This window comes from Macrobrachium nipponense, chromosome 30 (genome assembly GCF_015104395.2).
Source record: "Macrobrachium nipponense isolate FS-2020 chromosome 30, ASM1510439v2, whole genome shotgun sequence".
NCBI lineage: Eukaryota > Metazoa > Arthropoda > Malacostraca > Decapoda > Palaemonidae > Macrobrachium > Macrobrachium nipponense.
In genome coordinates, this window is record NC_087218.1 from 50,991,704 (window position 1) to 51,013,110 (window position 21,407).

General features: G+C 36.5%; 1 long non-coding RNA gene across 1 annotated transcript; it reads right to left on the minus strand.

The window, feature by feature from the left end:
* Positions 1 to 4,223: 4,223 nt before the first annotated feature.
* LOC135202068 (uncharacterized) lies at positions 4,224 to 21,200 on the minus strand. Its single transcript, XR_010311670.1, has 5 exons — positions 21,065 to 21,200; positions 9,689 to 9,845; positions 7,020 to 7,165; positions 5,964 to 6,085; positions 4,224 to 5,497 (listed from the first exon to the last, which is right to left on the minus strand). It is a non-coding gene; the product is annotated as an uncharacterized LOC135202068 (long non-coding RNA).
* Between the last annotated feature and the right edge of the window lie 207 nt (positions 21,201 to 21,407).

Sequence of the window (21,407 nt, forward strand, 5' to 3'; positions counted from 1 at the left end):
AATTTATTTGACGTGACCGGTGGTTTGTTATGTTACTATTTTATTTGAAAAAAAATTTAATGTAATTTTATTTGAAAGAAAATTTATTACTCTTATAATTTTATTTGACATGGCAGCTAGTTTTTTTATGTTAAAATAATTTTGTTTGAATACATTATTACTTTTATAATTTTATTTGACTTGACAGGTGTTTTTTTTTATGTTAAAATAATTTTATTTTTAAAAATTACTCTCAAATTTTATTTGACGAGACAGGTGGTTTTTTATGTTAAAATAATTTTATTTGAAAAATTACTCTTATAATATTTGAAACTGGATTTGAAAAAACATTTTTTTGAACAGGTGGTTTTTTTTATGTTAGAATAATTTTATTTGAAAAAATTACTCTTACGATTTTATTTGACATGACAGGTGTTTTTTTTATGTTAAAATAATTTTACTTGAAAAAAAATTACTCTTACGATTTTATTTGACATGACGGTGGTTTTTGATGTTGAAATATTATTTGAAAAAATTACTTTTATCATTTTATTTGACATGACAAGTGGTTTTTTGTTTTTTAAAAAATTTCTTTATTTGAAAAAAAATTTGACTTTTATTTTACGATTTTTATTTGACATGACAGGTTGGTTTGTTTTATGTTAAAATATCATTATTTCTGAAAATTACTCTTATAATTTTATTTGACATGACATATGGTATGAGGAGTTAATACAATTTTATTTAAAAAATAAAATATCACTCCTATAATTTCATTTGACGAGACAGATGGTTTTTGATATTAAGATAATATTTTTGAAAAAAATTATCACTCATGATTTTATTTGACATGGCAGCATGCAGTATTTGATGTTACAGTTTATGTAATTTTCTTTGAAACGAAATCATTCCCGAATAATATTACCAGTGGCTTAATAACCTAATGAAAGATTTAGTTGTAATGGAATCACTTTGGAAAAGGTTCATGATGAGGTTTTAGGTTAATTGTACCTCCTGACTTAACTGTTTCGCTTACTTGGGGAGTAACCCCTCAAACTACTTTGTTGTTTTTGTTCTTGTTGGGGTTTGGGAAAGGTCTATGGAAAAGCCTAAAAAGATCTGGAAAAGGTGTTTCGGGTTGAGTTGATACAGGAATTTTAGGATTGGATATTTATGATTTATTTATTAGAATAGAAATGTAAAATACAATGTGTAATTTGAATAGTACAGAACAAGTATTTGTAATAGAATATAGAGTATTATTTTAATATTCTTTGGTGAAACAACGCGCTATTTTACCGTAAATTTTAGCATGCGCCCCGAGTAAGCTGGAGGTCGGATCACGCCTTGTTTTATTTCAAATCACAATATATAATTTTTACAAAAGATGAACATCACAAATTAAAGAAGTACAGCATAGAAAGGTTAACGTAGAATCCTTACACTACACAAATAACAGTTTACAGATTTACTCTCGCGCAGCTTTAACACAAAAAAGGTACACTATAACCAGTGAAGCCATTCACGCTCCTTTCATCTCAGTTGAAAAGGTAGTTACAGGTAAGGCCGAAAATGCCCTTTTCGCTCGGAAGATAATAATTGGTCTGTGCGTGTTTTGGAAAGGTTCACCCTCGGATTTCATGGTTTCAGTGACTGATTGATACAACTGGCGTTACACTGAAAGGTCACATTTGTATATTTGTTTGGTGTGGTGAATTCAAGTTGAATTACCTATTTCCGGGTTATGAGACAGTTAGGCTTCGTATAATTTGTATAAAGCTTAGTGGTTGGTGTCCGTAAGGTTGTTTTTTTTTTTTTTTTAAATTAATTTTCGAATATTTTGGGATTAGCGCAGAACTAGTTTGCTTGGATTACTTCATTCCTAAAATCATTAAAGGGATTCAAAATTTATGCCGTGTTGAGACTAATTTGTATCGTAACAGACACATTAAGATTTCCTATCGGCTATCACAGGTCTTATCCTCTTGTTAAACGGCTATATATTTATTTTCCAAGCCATTTAATCGATATCTCCTAACTGCAGCTCTTGAACTCTTCATGGAAAGCGCCTCAGTGGCGTGATCGGTATGGTCTTGGCCTGCCACCTCGGTGGCCGCGAGTTCGATTCTTGGGCATTCCACTGAGGCGTTAGAGATGTGTATTTCTGATGATATAAGTTCACTCCCGACGTGGTTCGGAAGTCACGTAAAGCCGTTGGTCCCGTTGCTGAGTGGCCACTGGTTCCACGCAGCGTAAAAACACCATACAAACAATCCCACGTTTATCTTTTTGTTAAAAGGTTAATTTTCTTTTCCAATGGTCATTTAATCGATATCTTACGTCACTTTTCCACGCAGGGGTAGGTCTCTTTCATGAAATTAGTTGGGGTAAACCACAGAACTCGGTATCAATATCTGTCACGGCGTCAATCAAATTTATTAGCGGTCCATATTTCCGGTGCGTGAGGGTCAGTGAGAGGGAAGGAGGATGATTGGGAAAAAATGTGGTATCATATTTAAGAGGAAGAAACAGAGGGGAGGATGCCGGACATGGAGAGGGTTGATTGGTTTGAATAAAAGATGAACGCCTGTATTTATTCATTTATTCAACTCCTCATATCGTGGCTACTTTTATCTTCCGAAGATTTATCATCACTTTTTGACGTTTTGGCAATTGCACATTTTCAGTTTGTCAATCCTGAATGTATCGTGTATGCAATCCTGTGTCCTCCCTTATGTATCGTGAATGCAATCCTGCCTCCTCCTGTATGTATCGTGTACGCAATCTTGGTTAATTAGTAGCAATGAAACTGTTCAAATGACGAAATTAATGTTACCCCAATCTGAGTACTTGAGTGGTTACTTTGAAAGGCCTTTGGTCATTGTTGTCTCCTCATTTTTATCTAGTTATACTTTCCCTTTAGTACTTTTCGTACCTAGAGAAATTCAAAGAATTTTTTTATATTTGTGCTGTTTATAAAATTTAAGATGCTTTTACGATAAATACTTAAAATATTTCCGTTTTTAGTCATATTTAATTCGAAATTATTTATTTTAATGTGATTCATAACTGGATCTAAAATGTGAAGATTGTATAGCTTTTTTTGTTTGGGCAATGAATTTTTTTTAACCAAGATATTGAATGTAATCACTTAGATATATGTCCAAGACTGTATAGCACTGTTGCTCGAGTAATTTCTTGTCCAAGATATTGAATGTAATCACTAAGACATAATCACTAATTCATGATGGAATATATACTTAATTTTGTTATCGAAGATATTCACTAATTTTTATGATGGAATATATAAATTTTATCCAAGATATTGAATATATAATCACACTCCAAGATATTGAATGTATAACACACTCCAAGATATTGAAAGTATAATCACTCTCCAAGATATTGAAAGTATAATCACTCTCCAATATTGAATGTATAATCACTCTCCAAGATATTGAATGTATTATCACTTGTTTTCAGGTTAGACATAATCACTGATTGAATTTGATAAAATATTGCTTTCCGATTGTAAGATCTGTGTCAGATTGTATGATCTGTATTTAAAATATCTGACGAAAACTTAATATATTAGACACCCATGAGAGATTTTTGTGATTATCATATAGTTCCTTGTTATGAGTCATATGCCGTTAAGATCCGTAAAATAATAATTTTAATGAAGAGCATTTTGTCCTTTTGCAGGCTTGTGTGAGTAAAATGAATGCCAAGTTTGTGGCCTGCAGTTCATATTGTCTATAAACAGTGTCCTAAAGTAGAGCTCCAAACATTTGACGATTCTCTGAAGATTACTCAACCATGCACTTAAATTCCTGACCACCGGAGAACTTTTTTTGAAATAAGTAAAATGGTCGAAATAAAAAAATATTCAGACAATGTGGATATCTATGGTAAGCAGGTTAAGTAAATTAATTTGATTAGCATACGGTAGTCATTCCAGCAGTAATAAATTAATTTCAGTTCATTCAAACTGTATGAATTGCTAGTTTCCTTCAGTTTAATAGCTGTATGAATAGTTTTGGATGATACAAATAAATTTTAACATTCATAATGAAAGATTTTATTTGGATAACAAATTAAATTTATAACATTCAAGATTTTAATGGTCTCTTCTTTCCAAAAATGCTACAACAGCACTTAAATCCACAATTTTTTAAAAATCTGCCTTCATTTGATAACCAACGCGGTGAAAAATTCAAGGTCCTCACGCGTTGTTGGTTGAACTATAATAATTTGTGTTTCTCTCTAAAAATGGCAGTCATCTCAATGCTTCGTTTTCTTCACAGTGGTCGATGCAGGTCTGTCTAAAATGGAGCCTTCCCAATGCTTGGTGTCTCGTCACAATGGTCATCTGCATGTGCTCCTCTTCAAAATGGCAACCAACCCAAAGCTTGATGTATCTTCACTGTGGTCATCTGCTGCTCCTCGTCGGGATAGCTGCTTGATGTCTCTTCACAGTGGTCAACTGCTGCTCCTATTCAAAATGGCAGCCAACCCAAAGCTTGATGTCTCTTCACTATGGTCATCAGCTGCTGCTATTCAAAATGGGATGGATACTTGATGTCTCTTCAGTGGACATCTGCTGCTCCTCACTGGGATGGCTGCTTGAAGTCTCTACATAGAGGTCAACTGCAAGTTTTCCTCTCTAAAATGGCAGCCATCTCAATGCCTTGTCTCTCATTGGACATCTGCAAGATCTCTTCTGTAAAATGGCAACCATCCCAATGCTTGACACCTCTTCACAGTGGTAATTTACTGCTCCTTTTTAAAATGGCAGTAACCCCAATGCTTGAGGACTCTTCACAGTAGTCATCTTCTGCTCCTCTTTGGTATGGCTGCTTGAAGTCTCTACACAGTGATCATCTACTGCTCCTACTCAAAATGGCAGCAACTCCCCTGCTTTCTCTAAACAGTGGTCATCTGCTGTTTCTATTCAAAAAAGGCTTGAAGTCTCTTCACAGTGGTCATCTGCAAGGTCTCCTCTCCAAAATGGCAGCCATTTCAATGCTTCATGTCTCCGCACAGTGGTCATCTGCAAGTTCTCCTCTTCAAAATGGTAGCCATCCCAATGCTTGAGGACTCTTCACAATGGTCATGGTCATCTGCCGCTCTTTTTCAAATTCAAAATGGCAGCCATCTTGATGCTTGAAGTCTTTTCACAGTGGTCATTTGCTGTTCCTCTTTGGGATGGCTGCTTGATGTCTCTCCACAGTGGTCATCTGCAAGTTATCCTCTTCAAAATGGCAGCCATCTCAATTCTTCATGTCACCTCACAGTAGTCTTCTGCAAGTTCTCCTCTCTAAAATGGCAGTTATCTTAATGCTTGATGATTTTCTCTTCACAATGGTCATTCATCTCATTGCTTGATGATATCCTCTTTGCAATAATCATCTATAACGGCTGTCATATAAATGCTCGACACCTTCGCTTTGGTCATCTGCTTGTTCTCTCTTAAATCACATTCTTTGAATTCTTCTACATCCTCTTCGACTTTAATCTGCAAAATAAAAAGCCCTCCAATCACTACAATTGCTAACAATGAAACGAATGATATACGAATAAACTCACGCCCCTGACATTAATATGAGAGCAAATTATACACTCCAACGAACTCAACTGACCGACTTGGCTGGCAATAATTTAGGTACCAAGATCAAATACAGCTTTAGAGTTCAAAATCTTAATGCAATGTAAAACACCAACAGCCAATATAAAGAGACAATGATTTTGAATTTATTACTTTACCAGTTAGACATACATGTATAAAACAAACTACTTACGAGAGAGATAGAGAGAGAGAGACTCCAATCATATAACTGCCATGAACCAAATAGAGGAAAACTGAGTAAAGGGAGAGAGAGAGAGAGAGAGAGAGAGAGACTCCAATCATATAACTGCCATGAACCTCATATAACTGCCATGAACCAAATAGAGGAAAACAGAGTAAAGGAAATCTAACTTACTTTCTACGTAAAACAGCCAATTTCAATCTTGTACAGTTTAATTTCATTGATTTTTTCCTTCAATAATTAAAACTTGGAATTTCTGACTTCTTTCCAATACAATACTTTCTTCTGCATAACATCTGAAAATACAATACATATTATTAATTTTAGATGAAAGCTTTTTAAAGGCAAAAAAATTATCTTATTGTGCGATATTAACAAAACTTTGGTTCATATTTCCAATACTTATGTCCTTTTGTTCTAATAAATTTTATCCTTCAAAGTATTTAAATCTACCGAGATTGTAAAATGTAAACAATGTACTATTAATAAACTGTCAACCCTATTCATGCTCTTTTTTTTTCAAAACCTGAAAGAGCTAAAGACAGAAGTATGGCACACTTCAAACACAGAAAAATAACTACCACCATTAGTAATTCCTTGTAATTTCTAGTCTCACCTGACCTGCGATAGATTTGCATCCAATTCATGAGGTTAATTTCCAGAATTTACCACTTTTAAGGAAACCCAGAAAGAAAATCATTACAATCCTGATAAAGCTTCTGCTAAGGTGATGAGGTCCTATAATTTCCATACAGCTCTGGTCAACATCAGTAAGTACTTAGTTTTCCTACCATAAGGCATACCTGGGTTCTATAACCAAAGGCCTATCAGCAGGCAATTTGGGTGGTGGTACTATAAATCCCGTGGTTTACACCAGCAACAATGATCAAAACCATTTAAAGCAAAAGAAAAACTGTGGTAGTACAAATTTTAGCCAAAATCATCGACGGTATGACACCGTAAAATGAACCTACCCTCTAAAACATTTCCCTGCTAGGCTAGATGCCTGTCACAGTTTTTGGTTTCCATCATTCTAGAAAGAAGACTTTAAATGGAATATTTAAGTCAGCATTATCTCGGGGGGAATACCAGCCTAGAACTGTATTCCTACCTTTAGCAAAGCCTCATAGGTAACAATGCTAGCTTTGCGTACTATAACAATCTTAAAATTGAAGTTCAAATGTTCTCTGAACTCTGTATTCATCACGAAATCTTGGAAGTGTTACTTACATTTTCATTAGTTGTGAAATGTAGGCTGCCAAGGTAACACAAAATCAGATGAGCAGGTGCCGAGCTGTACTTCATCATAAGCGACCCATCCAGTAGTCTTCAGATGTTATGGTTCAGCAGGTTAGAAGTTACCTGTATTTCCACACCTGAAAAAGCAAATGTCTTAAGAGATGATGCCTGGTTCCTTTCTCTTTGAATCTTATCTAAATTTCTTTGATTCGTTCAAGTAATTCTTAGAAAGCAGCAGTAAAGTCAAGAGCATTAACAATTATAACCAAACTCGAATCATAAAAAATTGGTTGCTAGCAGGAACTTATCTTGACAGTGATTGAAAACTGGATAATTTAATACTAAAAAGAAAATTTGCCTTTGAAAGCATATTTGGAAAATAGAAATTGGCTCTTCAATTGGTTATTGTTAGTAGATGATCATAATACTGACGTTACTTGGCATAGTAAGCTAAGATTAACAGAATACATACCAGTGATAAGATAAATATCAACTGGTAACTGGCAATATTCCACAATTCTTATCATCATCATCGGTCATGTGTTGCTTTTGAATATGATTGACAACTGAGCTGGGGTAAGGAAGCACTAAACAATTAGTGCACAAAGTATTACATTTTAAATTAAGAGAATTTACCACATTTGGATATGTTTAAATGAAATAATGTAAAGCTGAAAGACTAAATATAAATGCACAAGACTAAGTTAAAGTACTGTAAGTGGAACCAGAACCTTATTATCTATAAAACTAATTAAATGTAAATTATGTATGCTTATCTAAGAATATTGTTACGAAGTGCCAAGTATCTGGTTACCATGCATCAAACATTACCTCACAAAAAGCCAGACACCTGAACCCTCATAACACGTTTAAACGACTGAATACTCTAAAGGCAACAGTGATCCCTTAACACTTATCAGTATTGCAGAAAATCAGACTAAGTTCATCAAAACAGGTGTGAGGTAATCTTGTAAGTAATTAAATTAATCAAAGGGCATCACTCCATCAACAACTTTCAAAACTCTAAGTATTTCCCTGATTTCAGAAGTCTAAGTACTTCCTTGGTTCTAAGTCACTTCAATTAAATTGAAGGAAAGCAAATCAATTACCACTCTATGTTTCTACCTAACATAAATATAATCATAATTAAATATATTTATACTGGTGTAAGATAAAGAAAACACTTATAAAAATTTTAAATACAAAAATTTATTATTAAATTCAAAATTCATAAGTGAAATTCACAATATCAGGGAAAATTACTGTTACTTGAAAACAAAGTAAAGTTTAATTAATTCTTGAATCAAATTAAGCAAAATTAAATCAAAATTAATTTATCACAAAATTAAAGAAAATTAATTCAATCAAAATTCAAAAGTGTTAGGCAATAACTGAAAATTTGAAATTAATTCACAAGTGCTAAACAACAATAAAACTTGAAAAGAATTCTAAGTAAATGCAAATTAATTCACAAGTGTTAAATTTAAATGTGTAATGATAAAGCAATGAAAATAACTAAGTCAATTAAATTGTGAATGCAAATGAAAATATAAAATAAAAAGACACATCAATAAGAAAATGAATAAGTGCACAAATAATGGAACAAACACAAAACACACAAAAAATATCAGCAATGTGTAAAAGTGTAAATCTTTTTCATTCAAAAACACTGTAACCAACAGTTTTTACCAAACCAATTATTAGTTATTAGTTAAACACCATTCCTATCCATTATTAGTTAAACACACTCCCTATCCATTATTAGTTATTCCCTGTTCCTAACAATTATTAGTTGCAACTAATAAAAATATACAACACTTTACCTTGGTATACCAGTTTCTTTCTCTGCTGCAGCTTGTATATTACACTTTCACAAAAACCAGGCGCCGTTACGAAATGTTTGTTCAGATTCCACAAAAGAAACTAAATAATACTAAATAAACTCTAAGAAATATCAAATATTAAATTCTCACAAGTTACTAGTGACCAAATTTACGTTACGTTAATATAATCTCAATGATGTCGAATGAGAGAGAGAGAGAGAGAGAGGGAGAGCAAGATGTTAATGCCTCGGGGTCTTAAGATAGAATGAATATCTCTTCCTTCATGGAAACTGGGCTAGGCAGATGACAAATACGTTCTGGGTACGAAAGCTTCCAGAAAGTTCTGAAATCTGATGCAATCTTACACACATAATGGGTAACATGCACGTGGTACTCGGCAAATACATACACGTACAAGACAAGACTGCTCAACAGATACGTACCCGATTGAAACGGAGGGTAAACGATAATTAAGATTGACATATTTTGACGACAATGCAAGGACTCGACTCTCTCGCTATCAAACGCGCTGACAGAGTAGGGAAGCAAACGGATCTCGCAGACTCTCTAATCTACAGTGTCGACATAAAAGTTAAACATTTGCAGCTTTGAAAAGACAAAGATCTCTCTCCTTATGTTATATATATATTCTTTTACAAGACGTAATGCGAAATCTGAACACACATTTTAAAACATCCTATTCTAAGCTATCTAGGAATCTGAAAAAATGTTGCACAATCTACATGACATTTCAAAGAGGGGAAAACATGCATTTTGAAAGTAGCAATATATAATAATATCAAAATAAACTTAACATATCATTTTGATGAGTCTTACACCTTGTTACCAAACCTTCATCAGTCATCTGGCCTAGGTTCCTTAGAAAGTTGCTTATCATTTCTTTGGTAGGTTTAAGCTGGGGAGTTTGGGAGCTGTGCAGTGACCATCTAGATTAGTAGCAGCTTCCTCAAAAACAAACCTTTCAAATAGTGCTCTGAAAAATGAAATGACAATGTTGAATTTGATCGGATGAGGGTACATCATATAACTACCAATGGTTATAATTCCTGTCTTCTTCTGTATAATCCTCATAAGACAAATATGCAATGTGGTATGTCTTAAAACCAAAAACTATAAGGAGAATGACAGAACAGTACACACATCCAGTAGGAGGGTTGTTTAACCTAATATTAGCTCCAGTATTCCAGTTATCCAGCACTCCAGTCACTGGAAATAGCACCTGCTCTTTTGCAAATTGTTTGGGTAAGAGTCTAAGTTTCAATGTCTCTCAGTAACAAGTAAATGGTTACTTAAGAATTAGCTATAGCCATGCTAAAAAATATCGCATTTAACGTATCCAGGTGGAACCACTTGTACTTGTCTTAACCCCTATTCCTATACTGCATCTATCAATTCTAGAAAGGAAATAGTGGGGAAACTTTGAGATTTTCATTTGGGGAAAACCATACATCAAGGGGTTTGCACCAACAGCAATAGTGAAATGAGCACAAAAATGTAAAGATCAAATAGCTGGTTTGAAACCTAACCCATCCATACCTACAATAACCTAATCTAGGATGATAGGTCCTTACCTGGTTGAAGGGGTTTGACCCCTGGAACCCCCACCTAACATAACCTAAGTCAAAGTCTTCTAATTAACTAGTGCATGATGTCACTTTAAAACATTCAGTGAACCGTACCTTAATCAGAATCAGAAATTTGGTTTCCTACTGAGGTTCCCCTTAGCAGTAGGTTATAATGGGGTTACAGTTCAACTACATACTAATTTACTACAAAACATTAGAAACATCAATGAAAAAATTGTGAAAATTTGAAATACTGCCAAAACATCAGGAACAAGGATTGCACGTCTGTACCAAAGGAGCCACAACTAATAGCAAATTTAATTCCAAAATCCACCTTACAGGTAAACTTGGAACAAAAACTTGGTTTGATTTCTGCACTGTCTACATACTGGAACTCGCAGATGAAAATGGAAACAAAAAGACAACGCTACTTTAGACATCATTACTAGTGATGCACCAGAGGGGCGGGGTAGGTGGAAATCAGCCCACTTGCATAAATTTCAAACCAAAGAACTTCAGAAAAAGTTTGAGGAACAATATTCATCAATAAATATTTTTGGTATTTCTACAGAAGCAATCCGCGGTGGCTTAGACTATGGCAATTGACTGATTCCTATGTTATTTGAGTTACTGTACAAGATTTAAAAGTAATATCCATTCGGCCGGCTGTAACTAAGCAGTAATTGACCTTTGAAAGTTACATAATAGCCGCGCCAAACTCAAAGGTATATTAAAGTTTAGTTCCAACCAAACGAAAAAAATATTTTTTACAACCCTTGTAAAGCAACTAAAATAACATAGAAAATGTCAATTGCCATAGTCTAAGTCACCGAAGAACGGTCCTATAGGAAGGTACCAAGTATTCGTTACGGTGAAGGAAATGTAAACACAGCCGCCATGTTTAAATTCCCCAACCACCACGGAGCCATATGTTCACTAAGGGTGGTAACGCACAGGGGGAGGGGCGGCGGGTAAGGTGGAAGGTACGAGTTGTCTTAGCAGCACCCCACTGAATAGTAACATACCTTGACGCAACTTTCGGCGAAAGCCTAACACTCACTTTCCTAAAACATAATAATTAAGAATAATGTTTGGACCTTACCTTAAAGGGGTGGAGGGTACAAAGCAGCAGCTGCTTTTAAGAATGCGTGGAGGCGGGTCTTGGGTTCCTCAAAATGCTGCTTGAAATAAGCAACAGCCAAGTACCCGACGAAGTTATACATTCTCCTCCCGTATCTTGGAGTCGACTGAATGGGGGCAAAAGACCTGCTTTCTCAGGAGGCCGTGGTCCTGGCAAAAACCGATTAGTCGATCATAATTTCCTGAGTAAAAGGCAGAAAAATCTTTGTAACTCATGTAACAATTGTTACATGAAGTTGGCAAAGAGTTCCTGGTGAGGGGCTGGGGCGAGCGTGAAGTAGATGCAGCAGTGGATGTCATGGCGGCAGATTCAACAGTGTTGGAGTTCTACAGTTAGGAGGTGGCAGGAGGCCAGACCATAGAAAACAGGGTAGGAGAGGTGGGGTGGAGTAGTAAAAATGCTTTGATGCTATTGGTTGAGGCAGGGTGGGGCTGAGGTAAATGAACAAGCACTTAACAAGATAAGTTGGGAATGTTAAGGGTAATAAAAGTAAATGGGTAGTTAAGGAACTAAATGTAAATGTGGGATGGGTTCAAAATATGAAATAATACAAATATATATATAACGGGCCCAGGAGGGGGTGGGATTTAAGTCCTGGGTGGTAAATGTGTAATAGGGCCTATAGTTGTTTTAATAAATACAAAAGACCAAATTAAAACATAGGTTAGCATATAACAAAAAACTAATTAACTTGTAGGGGTGGATGTTGCCTGACAAGGGGTGGGGTTGGGCCTGCTGTAACCCCCCTTAAAGAACCAAACCAACCTAACATAACCTAACCTAGCAGGGGATGTAACCTTACCTAGTAGGGAACTTAACCTAGTAGGCAATGTTGCCTGTACCCCCCCTTAAAGGCCTAACCTAACCTAGTAAGGAATGTAACCTAACCTAACCTAACCTAGTAGGGAATATTGCCTGACCAGGGGGCTTTCGCCCCCTGTACCCCCCTTAAAGGCCTAACCTAACCTAGTAAGGAATGTAACCTAACCTAGTAGGGAACATTGCCTGACCAGGGGGGCTTCGCCCCCCGTAACCCCCCTTAAAGGCCTAACCTAACCTAGTAAGGAACGTAACCTAACCTAACCTAGTAGGGAAATACTAGGCCTAACCTAACCTAGTAAGGAATGTAACCTAACCAACCTAACCTAGTAGGGAATATTGCCTGACCAGGGGGGCTTCGCCCCCCCGTACCCCCCCTTAAAGGCCTAACCTAACCTAGTAAGGAACGTAACCTAACCTAACCTAGTAGGGAAATACCTAGCCTAACCTAACCTAGTAAGGATGTAACCTAACCAACTAACCTAACCTAACCTAGTAGGGAATATTGCCTGACCAGGGGGGCTTCGCCCCCCCGTACCACCCCTTAAAGGCCTAACCTGACCTAGTAAGGAATGTAACCTAACCTAGTAGGGAACATTGCCTGACCATGGGGGCTTCGCCCCCCTGTACCCCCCCTTACAGGCCTAACCTAACCTAGTAAGAAACGTAACCTAACCTAACCTAGTAGGGAAATACTAGGCCTAACGTAACCTAGTAAGGAATTTAACCTAACCAACCTAACCTAACCTAACCTAGTAAGGAATGTAACCTAACCAACCTAACCTAGTAGGGAATATTGCCTGACCAGGGGGCTTCGCCCCCCCGTACCCCCCTTAAAGGCCTAACCTAACCTAGTAAGGAATGTAACCTAACCAACCTAACCTAACCTAACCTAGTAGGGAACATTGCCTGACCAGGGGGGCTTCACCCCCCGTACCCCCCCTTGAAGGCCTAACGTAACCTAGTAAGGAACGTAACCTAACCTAACCTAGTAGGGAAATACTAGGCCTAACGTAACCTAGTAAGGAATGTAACCTAACCAACCTAACCTAACCTAACCTAGTAGGGAATATTGCCTGACCAGGGGGGCTTCGCCCCCCGTACCCCCCCTTAAAGGCCTAACCTAACCTAGTAAGGAATGTAACCTAACCAACCTAACCTAACCTAACCTAGTAGGGAACATTGCCTGACCAGGGGGGCTTCGCCTCCCCGTACTTAAGGAAAGGCCTAACCTAACCTAGTAAGGAAAACGTAACCTACCTAACCAACCTAGTAGGGAAATACTAGGCCTAATGTAACCTAGTAAGGAATGTAACCTAACCTAGTAGGGAATATTGCCTGACCAGGGGGGCTTCGCCCCCCCGTACCCCCCCTTAAAGGCCTAACCTAACCTTGTAAGGAATGTAACCTAACCTAACCTAGTAGGGAACATTGCCTGACAAGGGGGCTCACCCCCACCCCCGCCCCCCCCTTTTACCCCCCCTTAAAGGCCTAACCTAACCTAGTAAGGAACGTAACCTAACCTAACCTAGCAGGGAAATACTAGGCTACGTAACCTAGTAAGGAATGTAAACCAATAAACCTAACCAGTAGTGAGGGAATATTGCCTGACCAGGGGGGCTTCGCCCCCCCGTACCTCCCCTTAAAGGCCTAACCTAACCTAGTAAGGAATGTAACCTAACTAACCTAACCTAACCTAGCAGGGAATATTGCCTGACCATGGGGGCTTCGCCCCCCATACCCCCCCTTAAAGGCCTACCTAACCTAGTAAGGAAGGTACCTAACCAAACCTAAACCGTAGTAGGTAACCAAGTAGGGAATGTAACCTAACCAACCGCCCCCCCCCCCCCCCCCCCCCCCCCCCCCCCCCCCCCCCCCCCACCCCCCCCCCCCCGTATCCACCCTTGAAGAACTAACCAACCTAGCCTAACCGGGTAACCCCCTTCAAGGAAGTAAAAACTAGTAGGTAAACCAACATATAACAAACTAAAACTAAGGGTTATGTTGCCTAACCGGGGGAGGGGATTCGGCCCCCAGTAGGTAAAATTACATATAAACCTAACTGTGATGGGTGTGGAAGTGTTGTAAAATGTTAAAAGTAACCATACATAACTGCATAATAGTAAGGAAAGTGGAAGGGAGGTGTAAATCGTAATGTCTGTAAAACTGTATAATGGAATATATTTAAATGTAGGTTTTTATAATAAATAATGGCAAATATATATTTATATGTTATATATTTAAATGTAGGTTTTATAATAATAATGGCAAACTTTAATCTAGGTATTGGTATCGGTGAGAAATGCATTGTAAATGGTGTAACGTAAAGAGCCAGTCGTGAATACTGGAAAGGGGAGGGATTGACTTGTGTATAAATGATATAGGGAGTGTGTATGTAATATGCAACGCAATGTGCAATTTCACGTAACAGGTAGGTAGGTAGGTAGGTATCGAAACGTCCTAAAACTGAGTTCTTATATCAACACGTAGGCATTTTTAGGTGTCTGTCCTCAATTATAACATAATATTTCAAGTTTATATATTGGTGAAATGATTAGGTGGGGATATTTCAAAACAGTTATTATACAAATACTATGGAAAAAGGAAAAGGAATAAACACTAGAATTCACATAACATGTTTAATAAACAAATTAGGTAAATGCTTTTATGTAACTCAATGTATGGTTACCAGCCAGGGTTCCCAGATGACACCACTACCAACCAGCCAAAGTCTACCATGAAACCAGCCAAAATCCCGCCAAATGGAAATCCAAAACCAACCCAAATAACCGGCAAATATATGTGCGTTATATTTATCTTTATAATGCATATTTTTTTATCATATATATTGCTTGTATAGCGGCATCATAGTTTTTAGTTAGATAATATAAACTAATATAAGAATACAGGAAAAAAAACGAGAATGAATTGAAATTTTGAAATGAGGCTCGTTCTCTGAGAATCCGGCAGCCTGGTGTGTGTGTGATTTGTATTTTAATTCCATCTACATATTTTGCTTAAATGTTACCAAGTTTTTACTGAAAACCTATTCAAATTCCCCAGATTTTCCTGAAAACCTTCAAAAATTCCCAATCTGGGGAGAGATTCCTCAAATGTGGGATCAGTGTTTAGCTCAAATAGAAAGTGTTTGAAAACCAGCCAAAATACCACTAACCAGCCAAAGTGAATTTTTACCCACCAAATTAGGAAAAAAAAGCCAAATTTGGTGAGAAACTGCCAAATCTGGGAACCCTGTTACCACCCAATCCTTCACTCAGTCCGGTAGCAATGTAGGGGTCATACTGTAACGTGTTTGGCTAAATACATATATCCCTCCCGTAAACCCCCATTTCTTTCCTCACTAAGAAGTCTGAGTTTAGGCCAAAAGCTCCCTTACAGTTAGCGCATGCGCAGTACCATTAGCGCATGCGTAGTAGGATTCAGTGTTGTGGTAGTAGTAGTAGTAGACGAATATGGATGTGGAACGGCTCCACTATCGCTAGTTTTGTTATTTCTTATTTCCGCCTGTATTTCGTGTTTTTAAAAGTGATAAATGTGGGAAATACCACAATAACACACGGCAAAATCTCCCCCCAAGTGGTTTCTCCCCACCCAAAACCCCGGTTCCCACTGGGGTCCCCCTTACCGTAGGATAGAGTTGGGGGTTTTGTCCCCACCCAAAACCCCGGTTCCCAATGGGAATCCCCTTTACCGTAGGATAGAGTTCAGGAGTAAAATTAGAGTCGTCCGAATAAATATTACTTCAAATTCTTGTTCAGGAGGTAAAACTGCATAGAAAAACCGCAACTGCCATACTCTGGGCCGCCGCGGATAGGTACACTAGATCTACCATAATTTTCTAATAGCCCATCAATTTACTTTAGTATGCTTTCATATTAAGTATATATAAAGGAGACCTAGGCACAAAGCAAAACACCACAATGGTATTTCTACAGAAGCAATCCGCGTTGGCCTAGACTATGGTAATAGACGTTTTCCTATGTTATTTTACCCACTGAACAAGAATTTAAAGTAATATTTATTTGGACGACTGTAATTAACCCCCAAGGGCCAGTACTAAACACGGCGACTCGACCGCTGACCGAAATCGGCGGAAGAACACCAAAACCAATATGGCGGCGATACCAAAACAACAACAAACAAAGTAGGGAGCGACTACATATCAGCTGTCAGCAAGGCCGTAGCGGAACAGCGCTTCGTGCCTTATCCACATATTTAAAGATTCTTGGCAAGCACGGCATGTACGGCAAGAGGTAATGTTGCGCTGCGTGCACTAGCCACAGGGGTTACAGTAAGGCTACTTACCGTGGCGGATCACACCTAAAGGCGTTCCTGTTGTAGTCGATCCGACAAATAGCTCCACAACACTCGCAGTTTTTTTGCTTTAGAATTAAATTATGTCTTTGAGCATATTCAATCACAACTTCTTTACTACCACTAGACAAATAATGATAAAATTCACCGTAACCCACATTGCACTGCAAACAATCGGTAGGAAATCGAAGGTCTCTGTCAAAACTAATGCCAGAAGGGCCAGCCACTGCCTCTGCCATAGCTACAGGAAGACAAAATGCCAGTTTTTGCTTCATTATTCGAGTATTCAGTCAAACAAGGATACCAGTGGACATTGGACAGGTAACTTTATTACTCCGCTGAAATGCTAGTGAAACTCAAAGACTATACACGAAAGATGGGAAACTGACTATTAATACCATTAAAAAAAACATCATCCAACCCGTCAGAATGCGCGCCATCTATTGATCATGCCCTCTACTAAAACTCTGCTGTGGTGTAGCGCGGCTTTTTTAAATGTTAAAATTTATTCTTATGCTGCAATAAACTTCTCTTTATAAATTATTGAATACTAAATCGATTAATATTGCTTGTTAACATGATTATAGAGCTCTATCATAGCTTATGACTTATATATTAGGCATTTCTGAATCATTAAATAAAATCCTTCAGTTAATGTAACATTAATTGCTAAGTATCTTTATCTAAAATTGAGAGGGCAGTTACAATGAAACAAACTTATTCTCATATTATCTTATTATTTCACCAATATAGTATACAGTAATTATTTTCCTTTTTTTGGGCTTGTGCTTATGATTGTATACTGTACATACCTAAGCGACTATACACAAATGTTCTTGCAAAGAACATAAACAAAGTAAAAGAAATGGCACATGCTTCATTTGCATGCAATAGTCATACAAGTCATGCAAACAAAACATGCATATATCAGAATTTAAATAGCAAACAAAGCATGGGATAATCAAATCCAATAATATGAAATCAAAATGAAAAAGCAGACTTAACTTGCATGCTGATTAGGCAAAAGTTAAGCAATATTTGTTAATAAAACTAAGAAAAGTACAACAACAAAGTAGTAAAAGTAAGGTACCCTTTTATAACAAATGCAATACTGTATTTGACAGAATACTGTATAAGCAAAAATCTAGGTTTAACTTAATTTTCATAAAAAGCAAATAAAAATTTAAATCACAAATCAAATAGGAAACAAACCACAGATAAATCATTCAACCAAAACAATTAGATTTCAAAACTTTAAAAAAAAAAAAAAAAAAAAAAAAAAAACAAGCGTAACATGCTCAAAAAAAACAAAAACAAAAAAACAAAGGGATATCATCAGCAAAAAACTGTCATGGTTAGAAATAAAAAATGTAAGCATGCCAATACTGTATATCAAATTAAGTAAAAAAATACAAAACTTCAAGAAATAATACAGTAAACAGTTATAATGAAGTTGATAAACATAAATATTGAAAGGATGCTATCATGCAACAGGAAAAAACATAGGAATGCAAAAACAAAATAAATACAGTACATGCATAAGTAATCTTTCATTTTAAATCAATGAAAACTGAATAAATACATACGGTAGATTTTGTTAATGCTAAAGTCAGGAAGTGGCCTAAAAGCCTGAAAAAAAAATATTATAGACATTATTTTACTGATGAGTCACTTTAATTACCTTTCTCATTTTTTTTCTTTCATTATAGTCATTATTTTGCCAATTTATTACTAATGTATTACTGCGTACATTTGCTGCCAAATGGTAAATTTACTTTGGAATACTATGTGGGGTGTTGGTACCAATTACAAGGTTTCATTTTAAAAATTGAACAATTATGAACATATAATGCAGAAAAACATAGATGAAACGGTAAGAATGGATCTTGTGGGAGCAGATATGTGGTTTGCATGTAATTTTTTTTTTATTTTGAATGCTTTTATCCATACATATAGGAAAATTCAATCATAGATTAAAAGGTTAGTGAACTTGAAATTAAAGTTAGACACACTAACTTAACTAACCTACTTATGCTCTCCCATATGAATGCTCCCACAAGATCCATCCTTCCTGATGAAACAACTTTGGTTTGCTAAATAGTTGCTTATTAATGAAAAATTAAGATAAACATTTATAACTACAACCCAAGGGTAAGCTGCTGAGAATATAACATAACTACAGAATATATACAGTATATCAAAGTTGCTGTGAGTAGCCTATCTGGAAAAGGCATGGAGACCCAATATTCACGAATTGTATGACAGTGATAGGAATTGGTATGTTTATTTCATATTTTCTAGAGATTTTCAAGATATGCAAATATAACTTTAAGGTATTTATTTGAAATACAATTGACGCCTCTAAATGACAAGAAAATAAAGTTTTTCTATTGATTTTGATATGTTTTGCAAGATAGCTTCATTTCCATTGCAAATTACTGTTGACATGGTTAGGTAACTGTTGGCATGGTTATGGTACTGCTGATATGGTTAGGTTTACTGTTGACATGATTAGGCTACTGATGTACACTACCAGGAAGGTTAGGTTGGTTGTTGGGGTTTCAAATGGCAAATATTTTTTTCTAGTCGAAAATCAATATAGTATATTTTCGTTCCCGCTTAGAGGCGTCCCATCGTATTGTAAATATTTCCAATATGTATTTCGGAATACATTGCACCGACATTCAATTTTGCTTTGGTCTATTTTATTTCTTCATTTTCTCTAAAAGTCATCATGTACTTTGTAACAGATGAAATGATTTTATTACCTTTCTTTATTCTGAGGAAAAGCATGACAAATCAGATGGGGAAAATCATTTTTCGTCCTATTGCAAACCACACACGGGTGATGATGGCTTCGCCCACTCATGATTGAAATTGAATGCCCCGCTTTGTGAAAAAGTAAACAAACAGACGATGTAGGCAGGTGCAATGCTACCGCCATCTTCCATTTCATTGCCAGGGTTACTAAATTGTATGCGGCCGATGCGGCTGTGTCTTGAGCTTCCCATCTTTCGTGTATAGTCTTTGGTGAAACTTAGTTTTCGACTAAAGTCGTTCGTAATTGGTTATGAAACCCATGACGTCATAACGATGTCACACCTCTCAGCCAATAATGAGTAACTGGAACTGCTTTTGTTTGCGTAAGAAAGTAAGTTAGAGGGCTCATTAAAAGTAAACATTACCATAGAGAAAACACCTCTCCCGACTTACGAAAAATTCGAGGTAAAAACTTATCAAGCTCATTTAATTCCACCCCGTTCAATCTCTCATATAATGACTATACTTTTTATATTGCTTTTCACATGCTCTTTCCATGTAGGTGATTATTTATTTTAATATCCAGTGCGGAGTGCTTCTGAAGTATTACCTTTAGTACTGGCCCCTGGGGGTTAATTACAGTCGTCCGAATAAATATTACTTAAAATTCTTGTTCAGCAAGTAAAACTGCATAGAAAAACCGCAACTGCCATAGTCTGGGCCGCCGCGGATAGGTACCCTAGATCTACCTTCACGGATTTTAGTACGAACCCTTGGGGGTTACTTACAGTCGTCCGAATAAATATTACTTAAAATTCTTGTTCAGGAGGTAATACTGCATAGAAAAACCGCAACTGTCATAGTCTTGGCCGCTGCGAAATAGTAATAAAGATCTACCCAGCTTACGCTTACTTGCGAGAAGCAAATGCCTTTATTCACACTTAAAAAATTCTGCTATTCAGCACAGACATATCCAAATGTATATACATTTTTAAGTTTTAATACAACTACATACTTCCAAACTTTCTTCAAAATATTCGTTGTCTAACCAGTAATTACTAGTTTTCATAGAGAATTTGACAGAACTGGATTCATAATAATTTTTTTGACTTTTCACGAAACTGACAAGTCAAAGTACCATAGGCTTCTGTATACTATGCTTATAAAACGTGTCCTTTATTCGCATCTCTGCACATGAATCTAATAATTTTCCAGGGGTAACCAAACCACATTACGAAAATAACGAGCAGCACATCAAAGCCAAAACAACTGTATAACACAAGCCTACGTCCTAAAAAAAACAAGACCCTTTGAACTTAAAGGATACTTACTAATTGGCCATTAGCATACGTTGAACTGGTCTTCGAAAATAGGTTTTACATTCTAGGCTACAATCAATATTATCTTGAAAGTAGTCAGTATATGTTATATATATTAAGTAAAATACTCTTATAAGCACCAAGTCAAGGATTGAAACACTGCTTCAGGGGGCAAGAAAATATGGACCCTCAAGCTATGCCTATAAAATTTCACAATTTCATTACAATCATTATTGATAAACCTCACTCTCACCTTCGTGATAATTATATGATGGAAGGCTATGGTGTTATTGAACAAATACGTTTGAATTACACTAAAATTAGAGGACTTCACCTATTTTCGAACAACACCATTCACCTATAAAGCGAACAAAGTCAGCTACCACAGACAAATGGCCCTAAACACTTCCTACAGTAACCTATTCATCTTTATGACTAAAAACATTCCACCGGAATTTTCAATGTATTCCTCCGCGAAACAAGAGAACTGCATCCGTGTTGTAAACAGAGTTTAGTAATTAGGATCTACTTAGCCAGGAGACTTAATTCACCGAATGTATTACAGGGCTCATTATAGAATAGGGATATTTGGCTAA